The following is a 10,686-nucleotide window of genomic DNA, read 5'->3' on the forward strand; positions in this document are numbered from 1 at the left end:
TGTAACTGTGTGAGCTTGTGTGCGTGTTAGTGTGCATAATTGGCACATTATTCTCGGCACTTGTAAGTAATTTGTCTCTAACTGAGATGCTTTCATCTTAAATTTGCAATGGGGTGAGGGAGGGTGGACAGGCAGTTGGTTAGACTGTCTGTCCTTTACTCCACTGCCAGCTGCAGGGCCTCTTGCTACTGAGCACACTTATGCTTACATTAACTGTTACAATTACATCTTGAAGCTTTAGAATAACACTTTTTTTTTTTTTGTAATTCATAATTATTTTTCAACTTCCATAGCAAAAACCTGGAGATGTATATCAAAACCTCCAAAACTGCTTAATGGTGCATAGCAAAGTCTACTTCAGGGATATATGGTATGTACCACATTTTTTAGATACAGTTTAACTGTTTGGCTTATGCCAAACATAAGACTGTCTGTCTTATTTGTCCTTGACAGAGCTGAAATTAGTGACAGGGTTTCTACCAAGGCCATAGCCATGAACTAAACGGGGGGGATTTCACTAACTCATGAGATGAAATTATCACTGAATATTAGAGGAATATCTTACATTTAAATATCTTAAATTGTTCTTAGGATGAGACGGTTGTGATGTGATTACTTGGTCATAACCATCAATATTTGCTCATTTTCTCACTCACCTCTATATCACCTGCTCTCCTTGACCAGTCAGTATCATCATACTCACTCCCTCTCTCTCTTGACTCTGAATGAACCAGAGTGGACAGGAATTAAATATAATGGCTAAACTAGTGACGAGACAGAATCTTGATGCATATATGAAGGCTAACAAGACTCTGTAGATTAGGATGAGATTGTTGTAATGGCATTATGTGATCTTCACTATCAAATTTTTTTCCTTTTCACCTCAAAGTCACCTGCTCTCCCTGATCTGTCAGCACCCTCATGCTCTCTCTTCCTATCTCTCTCTTTACTCTGAATGAATCAGAGTGAACATAAAAGAAATATCAGTAAAGAACTGGTATTTCTTGCCATGATGCTCAAGAATGGATTATTGACAATTTCTTATCTTACTGGTAATTATTATGTCAGGAAAGACTGATAACCCTTGTACAACTCTCTTCTATAACTTAACTTATATCATCTGACTAGTACTCATTTACTCACATCTTACTTTTCTTTTTTCTGAGGTCCCCCCCCCCCAAAAAAAATGCTGATTGTCATTGCCCCCCTTTCTCTTACTCATGACTTACTGTTAATGAAAGCTGACAAAAGCTGACTAATAAAAATCTTTCACTTTTTCAAACTAACACTAATAGGTTAATGCCATTTATCATAAGCAGGTACAACTGCACAGGATATATACAATAACATTACTGAGACTTCACGTGGGATTTCTAACAAATATAATGAAATATAAAAACATTAACATTAGTTGAACATACCGTGACCATTGTCGGACGCTGCATGAATGTGTGGCTAATTAACCTTCCAGGTAACTCGTTATGATAGCTAACTTCAGTAGTGATGGTTGATTCATTTGGCACTCGCAAATTGGCAATTTTTACCAAAAATGTATATTTCTACTTCGTAGAATTACTGACACTTTAGTAAAATATTATTTGTTTCTACGATTCAAGTTTCAGCGCAAAATGATGTACTGACGTTAAAGTTACCTGTTCTGCATGTGAGAGGCGTTAGTTAGTCAGCAGTGCTGATTTGGTGGCGGGGGGTGTATGGCCTTGGTTTCTACTGCAGCACTGAAAATATACAGCACGCTGCCCATTGACGCTAAAGCACCTACATAAAACCGAGAGTGAGAAAGTAGGCCATAAGACTCGTGTCATTCGTAAGAACCTCTCCCCTTGCCTTTCTATCATTTCCCCTGTACATCTTCTCTTTGGCATACCGACGTTCTCTAATGATCTGTTATCATTGTACCAGAGCTATTGGGCGATGCTTCTTTTGGCGTCTCCATTCACTATCAGTGTTCTCTGTGTCAGTTTTTTTTCTCTTTCTTAGAAATACACTGATCACTATTCACGATGACACCACCGATACCCTACTTCTGAAATGTTCAAGAACCTTCAGATTCTCGTCTGAAATCTTAATTTAGTAAAAGTAGCCTTTTGATTTACGAAGACGGAAAACGAGAAGAACAAATACGATGTGTACAGATTCCACTCCGTCATTTATTCAGATGTGGAAGTGAGCAGACTTCGTTTCTCTGCCGGGCGGCCGATTTAATTACCGAATGTTTTTAATTATTGCCAATGAAGTGGGGCAGCACTGCGCTTGTGGGGTGTCCGTGCCCTAGCGCGTCCCTCGAGCTTTGCTTGTCCCGGTGGTCTGCACTTTAAAATTACGTTCTGGTTTTAGGAAGAAACGCAAATATTCTTGCTGCAATCGCAAGCGAACAAGAAAACGGAAACAGCTAATAAAACCAAAGACGGAAATCTTAGACGTGAGTGATGGCGAAACAAGGAGAGAAATACAGAATGCGAGAGGTTCTAAAAAAAAAAAAAGGTGGGGACTCTGATCCAATTAACGGCTCTCAAATGATAAAATGTTTTGGCTTCCTGTTCACAGTATTTCAATAAAGTCAAATTAAATCCCAGATGCTCTGTTCTCCCCTGGCCTGCAGACACTTAACTAGCGTCCACCGTGATGCCAGCCTTAATAGCGCTTGTCCTCAGCAGCTCTGCTGAGGTTGGGGAACATCCCCTTTAAATTTAGAATGTTTATTTTTGTCATCATTAGAAAATGTATCACCACACAGAAAGAGCATTAAAACTATTTTCTCATTCTTGTATTCTATAGCTTGGTGATTTTTTGCTGTTCTGGAAACCACTTAATGCTTGGCAGACTCCTTAACAAAGAGGACTCACCATCTTGATCACCATCTTGTGGCGATGGTGAATAGTCTACCAAGAGATATCTCGTGGGCAGATCCAATATCAGAGCCACATTTTGCTTGAAAACTTGAAAACACTCATCTTAGACCGTGAGTGGACACAGTGGAGTGACTAAAGCTTCTGACATGCTTCAATTGATCAAATCATTAATCTTGCAAAGCCGTACATGCAACGCCGATCATGTGCCCTAAAGGCCTAAGTAAAGTATCACTGTGGCCACTGCAGTAGTGGCATCAGCCATGGTGAAGATGGCCAGGCCCTACAGGATGGCCAGGCCCTACAGGATGCAGGACAATACAGGGAAGGAAAGAGGAGGCAACTCTCGCTGGACAGCGGGAACCTGTCAACCTATCAAGTTCTCACACTGAAAATGCAACCAACTCTAACCATGTATCTTTAACTGCATCCATCTTGTGTCTTATTCTTGGTGTGATTACATAGGTTTCAGCTAATCCTGCACTTGACTACATGAAAATGCTGCCATTTAACTTGATATGAGAGAGAGAGAGAGAGAGAGAGAGAGAGAGAGACAGACAGACAGACAGACAGAGAGAGAGAGACAGAGAGGATGTTTCCATGGCTCCTGTGGCCTTGGAAGAGCATAGCTGTGGTGTGAGCTCATCAGAGTGGCTGCTTTCTGCTTTCTCAGCATTGCTCCTTTCCAGCCTAAGAACATCGATGTCCAACTACAGCATCATACAGCCCCCTTTCTTTTCTTTTCCTTTCTGTCTGTATCACTCTCTTTGTCTGTCTCTATTTTATCTGAAGTATTTAGTCTTAAGATTGTGCTAGTTGGCAGTAGCAATGGAAATTATACAGATGCTTCTTGTAGTTCTAAAGTGATCATAAATCAGTCCAAAAATATGTTGCAAATGTACTAACATGTTTCCTATTATTAGTCACAAACATGATTTTTAAACGTTTTTAAAAGAGCCTATTTTACATTACACAGTAATGTTCATACTGAAAACAGGTAAATATAAAAAAAAAAAAAAAAAATCCACAAAGAAACATAACAGCTGCATAAATAACGAGTTCACATGAAGCATCTGGTGGATGATGCACAGTTTTATGAAGTGTTACTGAGAGTAAGTATAGTAAAGGTAATCACTACAGTTGCTTTCTTAAAGGTTAATAGACCAAAAACTTTAATTAATTATTCATATTTATGTACATTTGAATAAAAGCTATGAAATTAAATGGAAGAAATGTCCTCTCTTCTCGCATGTGAGAGCCCATGGAGTCAGAGGGCTTCTGTGGCTTCTAACTGAGCCTCAACTGACATGAAATGTATCCCTGATAATGCAAACACTAGGAACAGAGGAGCCAGAAATAACTCCCTCATGCAAGATGTGGAAAAGATTAAGGTTCTGTGTGTGTGAGTGTATGTGTATGTGTGGGTTGTGTACGTGTGTGTTTGGGGGTGGAGGGCTATGTTTGCATGTGTTAAAGAAGGTTGTCGGTTAGGGAGGGCTTAGAGTGAATGACGCCAGTGGGAGGGAGAGAGTGAAGGAGGTGGGGTTGGGTAGGGGTGGGGTGGAGGGGTCTGGTTTTACGCAAAAGAACTCATAAAAGTCACATTTGTTGGTGATACATTGGGAAGTAGAGGCAGCTTTGGCACATGTGTCTGTGGTGCTAAATTAACTGTTAACACAAATAATCAAAGTGCAGGGCCCATTGAGTACTGGCGCCAGGCAAACGAGCGGCGGGGTAGTGGGGGGGGCTGGGGCCGGGGCCCGGCCCCTGAGCTCCAGCTTGGGCTCTGAGCCTCATGCCACAACTACAGGCTGCTGTTAAGGAATTCTCCCCTGGCTGATCCAGCACCAGTGTTGTGGCTTTGCTTCTAATCAGTATAGTCTCTGTTTAGGTTGGAAAAACTGGTCCTGGAGCAGCACAAGGCCTGAGGCTGAGAAGGCAGCTCTGGTGGAAGCCTGAAGAGGCTGGCCTGAGCAGGTGGAGGTCTCTCTTTAGATAGGGGACTTTCACAGGATACGAGTGCTTACAAAAACAGGGCCGTCCACCCCATGGACAGAGGAAGAGAGCCGCCACACTCCTGCTTTCCAGCTATTGTGCTCAGCGAGGCGCTTCTCGATATAGACCGGTGCTTTCAGTCGCGAGCCTCCGGCAACAACCGGATGGGGCATTCGGAAAAGGCTTGGACAGCTCCCTCTCACTAATCACTGCAGTGCCTGGACTGTAATAGTGCAGTGTACAGGTGGTGCTCTGGTACACTATCTGGAGCACACTAACCCTGTTTTTGTAAAGCACCTTGAACTGCCTTGAGAATCAAATGTCCTATATAAAATTAAGTTTCTTGGTTTGCCTTGGAAGTTGCTAGATCTCTGTTGTGATGAGGTGATTCTGACTAAATGGTCTTTTCTTAATATGCTTGATGTTTTGTCCTGATCAAGATATGGATGTCACAGACACTAGGGTCATAAAAGCACTCTCTTCATTTTGAGTGAAGAGGGGAGAGCAGTACATCCGATGGTATCCTGTGCTCCCCTCGACCTTTGTCCAGAATGCTCCACCTCCAATTGGCTAATGTGTTGTTGAAGGTGGTTCCAAAAACATCAGCTGAGGCCAAGCTGTAACCATGTGTAGGTTCTGAAATGTTGACATTTGAGATGTTCTGACATATATTTATTTATTATTTTGTCATATTCAATGGCGTGCACTGTAATGTAACACAGGGGAGGAAATTAAGGTGACACTGTAATGTTGAATATAAGTAATTTTTATTATAGGACTTTGTTCCATTTAGATGGTCCAAAAAGCTTAACACTATTGTTAATAGAGCGTCAACACCCAGCGACTAAACACATATTAATGTGTGTTTAACTAAATGACATATGAGTGTTAGTAATGCTATCGAAATTTTATTTTGTTAGCTGCCATAAAAAACCCCACTGTGCAATTATACATAACTTAAACGCACATTTGCACTAGAAATTGTCCTACAGCTTTGTCATTCTCAAAATTTTGTGTTAATCACAGTCACGTGCAGTGGTCACAGCAGTAAAAGGCTGCTGAATTCAACCACATCAGAGCGGCGAGTGATTTTAAAACGGCGCAGTGGGAAGAAAGCGACCCCAAACGTGCTGCAGCCTTCAGTGACATCAGCGCCAAAACAGCTCAGCTCCCCGTTTCCCATGAAGCCCCAGAAAGTGGGCTGCCGTCGGCTCTCTCCTGGCGCCACAGTCATCATGCATGTCAGTCCCTTGCGAAAGCCTCTGTTTTCCTTAGAGGATGAGCTAAGCTCCTCCTTTAGCCCTAACGATTTATTTTAGGCTCCGTCCAAGACTGACGCCCCCCGCACCCGGGTCCAACCCACACAGACGTGCACTCACTCTGTCTCTCTTCAAATGAGCGTTTACCTTGGCCATGTTGTTTCAGTACGGACCAATCAGCGTGGTCCGTGCAAGGAATGTCCCCCGAGAGCGTGCCTGCCTTCCCAACAGACCCATTTATACCGAGGACACAAGTTGAACATCTGGTTCACATTAATACACAGCGCACAATAGCTCAGATCCAGGCTAAACACGTCTGCTGACTGGGACGAGTGGGTGATCGTTCTCAGCAGCTCAGTCTGAAAGCCCATCGTTAATGTTTGTTAGGCATGAACTTATTTGAAATGTCCTGCAAATGGATTAAGATACAGAGGCCGATTTTAAAAAAATATATACTGATTATTTAGATGCAATGATTTCTGTTTAGGTGCTTTATGTAACATAATATAACTCCAATAATGTAAATGCTCTGTTATTCGGTCATTAGAATTAATGGGAAAAAATGCAATAAAGGAATACCTGTGAAGTTGTTGGTCACTGTGGCTTCCAATGATCTTTTAAAATGACAGAATTAGTTGTCTGAATCCTATTAGTTTTATTATCATTTCAAGATAGAAGCTAGTGTTTAGTCCTTGTATATATGTAAGAACATTTTGAGTCAAAACAGAACAGAACTGGCTGGCTTGAACCAAGTCCAGTCACTGACAGCCTCACAGTCCAGTTATTCGATCAACTAAGTGTGCTGACATAGCAGTTCTCATTACTATGATCCACAGTAGCAATGAACTTAGAGCTGTGTATTGTTAGAAGACTACATTGCAATTCATATAGAGGGATAAGATTTGCATTGTTAAAATGTGCTTCATAAATCTACATTTCTTGAAGTGCTCTGGAACTGAACTTCATAAAGACAGACTCTGGGACTCTGGACATTTAATCCACTGCCTTACTGGTGGGGTTATTAAAGTTTAACAGAGATCATAGCAGCAGATACCCAGCCAGATTCTGCTTTCCATTCCTGATAAAGGTCTGGACGCCCAGCCCTCAACCTCCTCACTCCAAATACTTGCTGATGCTGCATTGAAAATATCTAAATAACCTATAATTTTGAGTGAGGCCAGGGCCAGCTAGCCACCACTGCGGCTGCATGACAGTATGCGTATAAAAGGAGCCATTCACTTTCTGTTTTACACTTTGTGTTCAAATACAACACGACACATTTACTCTCTCCCTCTCCTTTTCTCAGTTTGAAGTTAATTATGTGGTGACTGTGACAGTGGGGATATGGATATGAATATGAGCTTGGAGCCCGAGCTGTCATATTCACTACTAAAGTTTAGTTTACTGTAGACGAGGATTTGTTGGTATATGGCAGTACACACCTTTTATGAATCAGGCCTTGTGGTTCAAAGCCTTATCGTGGCACTGCATTCTTTAATTTGTTCATATGAAATAAATCTGGTGGTGATTGGGTGAATATGTTGCGTTAGGATACGCTGATATACTTACATGATGGTTGTTTTCTACTTGCAGGGGAAACCACTGAGAAAGCAGGCTGGTCGGGGAGTTGAATGTAATATTGCAAATGAATTGAGCCCAGTCATTTTCAGTGGTATTTACTGTGATGCTGTTTAACTACTGTTGTGACCTGGAATTCTTTCTAGTATGTGGTAGGGTAAGTGTAGTAGATGTTTTAAATAGGTACTTTATTTATATGTTCAGGTATTTGCTATGTGTTACGTGATATGGTAGAGATCTGCTAAATGTAATCAAGCTACGCTAACTGTAATGGCATTTAGAAGTATGCCTGTAGTCCTTTATAATGTTAATTTGCTAAGACCAATCAATGTTTTCTGATTTTTCAGTTAAACCAAATCTATGGGTAATGTTCTAGAGAATGTATCAATATAATGACTCCATTTCAGCACCTGAACAATGTCTCATGATGTGTGATTAGCTCTGTGAGAGATCTGGATGGATTTTCAGGAAAAGTGACCTGACTTGAACCTGTTTATTGTATTTGTCCTGTTCCTAAGAGCTAGTTTTCTACACATTTCCGTATACATCTCACAGTTCAGTTAAACATCCCTATTAGTATCCACTGTCAAATGACCTAACAATGGCCCAAGGTATAAAGACATGATTAGTCCCCATTATACTAAATGGTCCCCCTCACCGATGGCTCCCCTTAGATGCCAATGCTGGAAAGACACTAATGTTTAGGAAGGCGTTTTATAAGTCACCTGGAGCGAGCCTGTGGAGACCAGCTCTCAGCAGGGAGGCAGCACTTGTAAATGCACTGGAGTCTGCCAGCGGAGACGGCGGCTGACAGAGCAGCCTTTCAGTCCGCACTCTGGAATGTCCCACCGCACAGGGTGGGCGTGGAGTGTGAGGGTCAACCGGAAGTCAGGGATAGGACAGAGAGGGGGTTAAATGTGGGGAGGGGGGAGTGTGGAGGTAGGCACACACACTTGACACTCAAAGCTCTCTTTGATCAACTGCTTTTTGTGTGATGGTTGTTGCAGGAATCCTTGTTTATGACTGTGTCAGACCATAGGAGAGTTATGCTTAGTCTGAAACACCAAAGAGTACCCTTTGAAATGTATAACTTTCTCCAGGAATCTAATGATGGGTTCAGCATAGATAACATTTTAGTTAAATGCTTTCTATCATTTTTGCACAGATGAAGTCAATATATTATATTCTGAATCTAAACAGCTTTAGTGGAAATATACACACTCCTACATTAAAGTCCTAATTTGAAACAGTGCCAGAAGTGGATGAACACTGAGGTCACTAACAGAAAACATGAGACACATTCGTACTGTGTCTTTGTTAGGTGAAGGTAATATTCAAGTTCCTTATATTGCTACACTAAAATTTGGCTTAATGCCTGCACACATTTCTGGCTGTGGCTTTAAAACCATTTCTATAATGCACTGAATGAACAAGGTTCATATCCTGCTCTAAAACATAGCATGAAGCAAAATACATAAACATGAGCATGAATAGATTGCTCTGGCTTGTCACTTACTTGTAGACATGGCTGTAGAAACTGTTCAAAAATTTTTGCATATTTTGGTTTTGTTACTGAAAGCATACAAGCCTCACAGGGTTAAACCCCATTACTGCACTTTAAAAGATTTTTCATTTTGACATATCAAACCTAGGTGTGCATAGGTGTGAATGACCTGCAGTATTCTCACTGCTCTGAGAGCGGCATGAGTGTAATAAATCAATGTAGAATGGACTGTACCGAGTCAAAGTCTCCTATGGCGTATAACCACATATGGATGTAAAGCACTGGAAAATAGCAGTGTGATCAGAAATAATCATTCTCAAAAGCATCTATCAGCCAGCAAGAAGGGGTTATATGAATAGTGTGCAGTTTGTTGGAACAGCAGGTGTCTGGGTTTATGATGCAATTGTTTTCCTCAAGCTATCACGGTTTGGCTTTATTAGCACTTTAATGGACCATAACTGTGGCTCTGAGTACTACGTAATTACTATTATTAATACTGTACATTTTATTGCTAGTGCATGTTGGTCAGAATTTGTATGGTTGACAGTATGGCATTTGTGTGATATTTTCTTTAACTAACAGTCTGCACAGATTCAGATACTATTTGTAACTGCACAACATTTGGGTTATTATTCAAGGAAGTAATGAAGTTCCATAAAGGAATTTCCCAGGTGCTGTTGCAGCCTCCCGGTTGGTCACACTGCAAGCCAAATGTGAAGGCATCACTACAGGAAAGTACATCTCAATCATGAATGCTGTGGCAAAGAAACTCTTAGCTTTGAATTTCTCAGGTCTTACACCACAATGAACACACAAAGTCTACACCTAGTGGAGCAGTGATAAGCAAAATTAGTTCAATACCTTTTTTGTATCTCCAGTATTAGCTACTACTGTCAGGATGGAAAAATAAAAGGCTAATCATTCCTTATCTTCAGATGAGATATGAAACTCCATCCACATAAGCACTCCTTGTTATGAAGGGGCTGTGGACAATGTAACACACATCCAGTGCTATACAGCCTCATACCAATGTTATACGGCCTTTTGTTTAAAATGACAAGAAAACTTTCCATCTGTATACCTCATGACATACCTTCACCTTTATGTGCTAAAAGAACCCCTGCATTGTAACATGTATAATTTCCCAATATTTAGGCCATTTCCCTGGATTACAAATGTTGATGTATGAACATATGGCAATGGCCGACAGCTACTGACCAGAGGAATTTACTCATGATACTCAGTATTATGGCCAACTTCTTTCACACTTAAATAAACTCTCAGGAATCACTAATTTGCTCACTGGGTATTAAACATTGTGTTATGTGTGGTCTTCATACACATAGCCTGTTGTGGAAAGTCCTTCCTCAAAGTCAAAAGTGTATTTGATTTATTATATGGACTAAATAAGTGTGTGTGTGTGTGTGTGTGTGTGTGTGTGTGTGTGTGTGTGTGTGTGTGTGTGTGTGTGTGTGTGTGTGTG

This window comes from Electrophorus electricus, chromosome 10 (genome assembly GCF_013358815.1).
Source record: "Electrophorus electricus isolate fEleEle1 chromosome 10, fEleEle1.pri, whole genome shotgun sequence".
NCBI classification, from domain to species: domain Eukaryota; kingdom Metazoa; phylum Chordata; class Actinopteri; order Gymnotiformes; family Gymnotidae; genus Electrophorus; species Electrophorus electricus.